The following is a 7,044-nucleotide window of genomic DNA, read 5'->3' as shown; positions in this document are numbered from 1 at the left end:
ACACACACACACACACACACACACACACACACACACTGTTTGAGCTTAAAGCGATACTAGGTAACTTTATCAACAAAACTAAAGTTAAATTGTATCTTTTGTGAGTGGCAAATGTTTCACAACACCCACTCCATGAATTTCACCCCCGAAAGCCTTTTCTATTATATTTTCTATTGAAACGGTGGCTCGGTGTGCCTTTCCCGCAAAGATGACGTCATCCGGCCTGTTTGGCCAGGAACTACCGCACCGTTTTCCTGTTTGGCCAGGAACTACCGCGCTAATAACAAAACGGAACCTCACGCTGTTTTTAAGAGATTGTAGGATTTGAAGATTGAAAAACAACAGCAAAAGAAAACAGCTCATGGTAACTAATGCTCCACTGGCTAAGAGAAACGATCCGCAGATAGTATAAAACAATTAAAATAACGCTTTTTGAAACGCTTCTGGCTTCCGGTGAAAACAAATGGAATTCTGGGTAATGGAGGACAAAGGAAAATACATGCAGTGACGGTAGTGACCAGCAGAGGTTAATAAAAATCGTTTATTTGTGAACCTGCATTGTATTACTTTAACTGTGTACATTTTATTTATTTAACTAATAATCAGGTTTAAATTCATGCTCTGGTTTATTATTTATGCTAGAACTAGTTGGCTGCATATTCATCTTCCACGAATTTTACAACAGTAGGAATAAGGATGTTTTGGATTTTGGGGCCCAGCTTCCCGAAAATGGCCTTTGTTAAGAATTCCACTCCCAGTTTGAACAAGACACGTTGGTAAAGCCTCTGCCTCTGTTTAGGGGTGAGCTTCCTCAGGATCACAGGTAGGGGCTTGAACTTGCCCCATGTCAGCAAACTGCCCAACACACCGCCCACTACAGCACCTGAGAGAGAGAGAGAGAGAGAGAGAGAGAGCGCTTAGGTAATCTCATAGAAAATATGTAGCAATTTTGACCAAAATGTGCTTTTTTTGTGCTTTTATCTTGCACAAAGTCAAACGTCTTATTAACCAAAGTCTGATTTGTCTCACCAACAAAAAATCCAGGAGGTCCAATAATTAGCCCCCCAGCGATGGCACACCCTCCTACCGCCCCACCTCCTATGAATACGCTCTTCACCGTAGCTTCTGTCTGAGTACGTTGAACTTCTGGTAAGTCACCGAGGCAATCCAGAAATGTGTTTGGATCAAGTAGGCCTACGGGCCTAGAAAGAAAAAAATTGTTTAATGTGAAATATATTTAACTGTATCGGTTATAAATCTATGGGTTACACTATTTCTTATTTGATAAAATGACTTTATTCTATCAGTTAATCGCCAACAATAACAATGCACCATGTAGGCTACAGTATGACCAACACGCCCATGGGTGCACCGATGGACGCAAGTACATTCAATAAATATACACCATGTGTTGTGCATGATAATGGCAACTGCGTTGCAAGCTCTTACTTAATGACAAATAACAAATGATTTATATGCAATGTATATCTATATAATACATACCGTAATACATATCTGTATTTATATGTAAATGTTTATTTACAATATTAACAACATATTAGGCTATGTTGTTAATATTGTAAATAAACAAATGATGTATAGATGCCTTTTATATTTTATTGTAAATTATATCGGACATTATTGTATGTAAGTTAATGGATCATGAAATAGTTTTAATAGAGTCAATGTTTCGAAGAATACAAAAGTGTTAATGGTCTTTTACAAACCATTCATAATCTTTGTTGATAATAAACAAACAATACACAAATCATTATGCCATTAGTTGTCTTATTAGCTAAACATTCCTAAACATGTTGATTTATGGTATATGTTGATATTGATATGTTGATTTTTAAATCATTTGTTCACCATTAATTAATATGAAATAAAACCGTTTCTCAAAGGAAGCCCAATGCTGGTTACTTCTGTAGTAGGTATGGATGAGTCTAGTATTAGTCACTTGCTAAGCTTTATGCAACCCCTAAGCTAAAGTACCAAGATAACTAGGGAACTATGGGAATTAGCCTAAGCATGAAGTGATGTTATGAAGCTGTTTTACATCTTTTTAGACGGCTTTAATAGTGATGCAGTCTAATCACATGATTTGTTAAAATTATTAGTTTTGTCATTCACTATTAGCTTAATACATGACTTATAACTGATCATATTACTGAATTTGACATGCAATGTTATAAAATAGAAGGACCATTCAAGTTTAAAATCTTAATCATGGGTTTTAAGATGATTTCTTTCTTCGTATTTGTCCAATTTTAGATGACTATTATTAAGGGACGACTTCAAAGATTTTCAACCTATCTTCATATAATTGGTCCTCACTAATACTCGTGATAAAATGGTACCATTTTTTTCTACTTTGTCTGTGTCTCATAGGAGGGCTGTGGACAGTCCAGAAACCTGTCTACCAGTGACATCATCGTTAGGCATGATTATTTTTTTCCAAGAAGATTTCACATTTTTTATTTAGATTTTTATTAACACGAGAGCAATGGCTTCTTTTATTGCATTTCAATTTTCCAGGAATAGAAAGCCTGCAGTTTCTATTAACTTGGATTCCCCATTGATGATGTCACTGGTAGACGGGACTCTGAACTGTCCACAGACCTCCTCTGAGACACAGACCGGGTAGGAAAAGTACAATTTTATCATGAGTATTAGTGAGGACCAATTATATGAAGATAGGTTGAAAATCGCTGAAGTCGTCCTTTAATAACATAATAAGTAACATTGGCTAACTGAAAGCAGCAGCAACAATTCAAACATAATATGCTAGGATGGAGTCATTAAAAAGATGTCCTGGTATATTACCTTGCCATCTTCTGCCAAGTGAAGGTAAACTGTACTCTGAAAAAGACACACCCAATCTTATAAAGGACTTGTATTTTTGCTTATTTATTGTTGTACATTTTATATATATATATATATATACATATATACACACACGCACGCACGCACGCACGCACGCACGCACGCACGCACGCACGCACACACACACACACACACACACACACACACACACACACACACACACACACACACACACACACACACAGATATACAGATACTAGATATACATGATCTGCAATATTCTGTTGCAGATGTTACAGATACCAGGATATGGGACCAAATAACAGATACTGTATATGTTACCTAGAAAACATGTTAAAGTGGTTTTGAAGGCAGTGAAACGCGGTCTGTCTTTCACCAAGTCCTCTCAGTTATGATGTATTCACATTTCACAATTACACAATAAATCCCTAACTGACTACTGCTTGCATTGTCCTTTTACTTTAATATTTTACCCATCATTTAATACTACACATTTTACTCAGCATATAATAATACTGCATCTTTTACTGTCTATGTAGACATACATTGACATTTCCTTGTTCATAGAACATTCAAAACTACATCAAAATCGAAACAAATTACAATGAACATTATCAGACATCCCACCCTGGAGAAAATAATTTGCGGGAGGTTCATGTACATGCATGCGCGCACAGCATGCCTGATTTTACAATCTCTATTTGACCAATATAAATCTACAGTACAAGCACATGAATAGATCTTTATCTATCTCTCCCAAGTTTCCTTTTTTTGTCCTTATTTTTTTTCTTCTTTTTTTTTGGTTTGAATAATTTAATTACAGGTTCTTATTTTTGCCTGATTTTACCATCTCTATTTGACCAATATAAATCAAAATACAGTACAAGCACATATATCTCTCCCAAGTAGCACTCCATCACTTATTTGATCAATATACACTGAATCAGTTATCTTAAAAACTATCAAATCTACAAGCACTTAAATAGATCTTTATCTAAACACATACAGTCACTTTAAACTCTTTCAGCCTGGAGTATTAGTTATTTGGGCATCATTAGTGTAGCTATTAAAGCCATGAGCAGATGGCTTGTAGATCTTCCAATTTCACTAGGCTATTTGAATGCATTCGCCACACGTTTTTGCTTTGATCTCTCTCATCAAAATTGATGTAGATTATAAATTGTCAACAGCAGCATCAGCAGCTGTGCTGTGCTTTTTTTGTGCAAACTGTTTATAAAGCATTCAATCAAAGCTACAAAGAGGACATAAGTGTTTTAGCTGAGCTTCATCAACAATGCTGCCAGCTTAACATACCTCGACGTGCCTTTAAGGCCTCCGTGAGCTGAGAGAAGTCACTGTTACATACAGTGCAACGGACAAAAGTTATTATTTTAGACACAGGTAACTCCTTGAGTACTGTGTGTGTTTTTTTTCTCTCTGTCTCTCTCTGCATCTGAGACCAGTGGTTGGTCACTTTTAGACGCCCACTCCTCCCACAGCGAATGACATTAATTCTTTTTATCATATTGACAGTTCAGCGACGAATGAGAACAAAGAAGAAGTAAAACAAAAAAAAGGCATTGCAGGTTGCAGATCTGGTCTGTGTGAGCCTCATGTGTGCAAACCGAGACAGTAGGCAGGCTCTAGACCGGATCTGAGCAATGAATAGGAACCGTTCTCCCGCAAATCCACCATTTGATCGCCTGGTCGGCATTTGCGGGAGATTTATGGTCGCTCGCGGGTGTCCGGGAGCGGACGCTAATTCCCGGGAGACTCCCGGAACTTCCGGGAGAGGTGGGATGTCTGCATCATTTCTTTTAGGGGCAAGGCCACTTGGCCTTTAGTGTTGTCAATTTTTTGAGGCCACAAAGACTAAATGCCAGGGCAAGAAGGCCATCAAATAAAACGATGATTTTTAAGTTCATGGAAATAATGAATTTAACTTGAAGGTTAAGGTTAATTTTAATACAGTACAAGAATAGTGTAACTATCTGTGAAATATAACCCATTTGTGTCATAAAATTATGTATTGGGAAATTACCAATATTTGTACAAAGTCATAGTCTATTGGTCTCAATATATGTCACATTCAGCCCTGGACTTACACGGACTGTAGGGGTCACATTAATCACATTAGAATCACAGATTAGAGATTTTGTGTATTTTCCCCACAAGTTATTTTCATTCAAATGAAATGTGATTGAACTTGCACTATTCATGACGTTAGTTGATTTTTCACTATTTAAAATATAGTATTTCTTAATTATTAATAATTATAGCTTGTAGATTTCCTTTTTTCACCATTTTAAATTGTTTTAAAATAATATTTTTTTAAAAGGAACAGTTTTTCCAACCGACAGTGACAATATTTAGACTATATCGTTCTGTATCAGTGTATGAGTCAGTTTGAGCAGATTTCATTCGAATTGGCTACTATGACTGCCTATGAATTTCATGGGCCTGGGTATGTCATCCTGGCTTGGTGAAGATCTGCCCTGTTGTGTGCAGCAGTGCAACAGGTGAAGGCAATTAACTTAAAGAGGAGCTGTGCACCAAAAACGTCTCAAACAATCACATTCTATTTGCTGAAATAAACTTCCCATTTGGATCATTGTTGACACATGAAGAGGACATAGATATTGTTTGCAAAAGGATTATGTATTGTCCATCAGAGCGGTGAGAAACTTTGAATCTGTTTGCAGTTATTCATTTGTATTGCTGTTGATGCAACGTTGTGTTTTCTCTCTCGCTCTCCCTCTCCCTCTCTCGTGCACCTGCACACTCTCTGAATGCTCTCTCTTTCTCTCCCCCTCTCTCTGTCTGTGCGCTCTTCTCTTGTGGGTGGTTGTTTTGTGTATAATAATCTATAACTTGTTTGTAAAATTGATGAGGGAGGGGAAGGGGAGAATGTAATCCACCTGTAACCCCCGTTAAAACACCCCCGTTACTGTAATCCAGATTACACATCTTAAAATGTACTGTAAGACGTTACCGTTTTTTGTTTTACTCTGATTGCGTAACGGCGTTACATGTAATATGTTACTTCCCAACCTTGACTAGGACTTGCATACTGTATACCAGTAACAGTTTTAGTGAATGAACATAATTATTTACAGCTGCATGGTTTGATACCATTTCCCCAAAACCGTTTTTACCACTGTTCAATAACTCTCCAAATATACACATGTAATATAGACCCAGCCAGTTTATGAATCAAAACACAAACCTAACCAAAATAATGGAGAGGTGGTAACCAGACACTTTACAATTAACGTGACAAACAACGGAACACAACGTGGGTAGACGCCATCTTGACGGTCAACATCACAAAACAATGAGACAAGACTTTCCAATTATTATTTTACACTTAAATTTGACCCAAAAGTAAACTCCAAACGTTACATAAAACAACAACTGACATTTCTGTGTGATTTGTTAAGTATTACTCACCTGGAAAACAGGTAAAGTGGTTATGAAGAATAGACGCAGTGAAACGTAGTCTGTCTTTTACGAGTCCTCTCAGTTATGAGAAGAACCAGTAGCGCATGCACCTACAATCTCAGAAACAGGCGAAACAGGTGAATCTCGGGCGCGCTTCCTTGTTCCGCAGGGCTAGCCCATATAAGGCTTGGGCTATCCTTCCACTTCCTTCCACTTCAGCAGGACAAGCTGGAAAATTCCGTATGCGTCACAGAAGGGGGTGTTCGGTAGGCCAAACAGAGGCAGGTGGGGCGGGTCTTTTCTTAAGAGGCAGCCGCACAGCAACTAGTCAGTTAGACGCGCTGTGATTGGCCAGTAGTCAACGCGATGTGATTGGCCAGTAGTCAAACAGCCCTGCGGAAGAGCCTCTACAATGAACTGCAGAGGCCATTGAGGTATCTAAGTTTCGATATCTGTGGTTCCGAACATTGGAACTTCCTCATTTAACTTCCGCATTGCCGCATTCCATTCTTACAATGGGAGTCTATGCTAGTGTGTCACTCTCATACTAGATCAGTGTTTATCAACCCTGGCAATCGTCCCAAATTTGGTCCGCCAGTAATGCTGAGGTGTACCGTGGCGTTTGAAGAAAGTGTGAATCCAGCCCCCCTCGAGAACAATAGCGTGTCCGTCAATCACCCGTTTCACACCCAGCCACGCCCGAGTCCACTGATCAGTGTAGCGATTGATCAGTGTAACGACCATCACCCATAGGAA

At 38.3% G+C, this 7,044-nt stretch overlaps 1 long non-coding RNA gene across 1 annotated transcript; it reads right to left on the bottom strand.

Moving 5' to 3' along the window:
• Nucleotides 1-526: 526 nt before the first annotated feature.
• Nucleotides 527-6,399, bottom strand: LOC311042127. The gene is made up of 4 exons (XR_014600461.1): nucleotides 6,298-6,399; nucleotides 2,827-2,862; nucleotides 1,030-1,202; nucleotides 527-883 (listed from the first exon to the last, which is right to left on the bottom strand). It is a non-coding gene; the product is annotated as an uncharacterized lncRNA (long non-coding RNA).
• Between the last annotated feature and the right edge of the window lie 645 nt (nucleotides 6,400-7,044).

This window comes from Gymnoscopelus microlampas (assembly GCF_963454915.1).
Source record: "Gymnoscopelus microlampas genome assembly, chromosome: 3".
NCBI lineage: Eukaryota > Metazoa > Chordata > Actinopteri > Myctophiformes > Myctophidae > Gymnoscopelus > Gymnoscopelus microlampas.
Note: the sequence above shows the minus strand (reverse complement) of the source record. Positions and strands in the feature narration are given on the sequence as shown.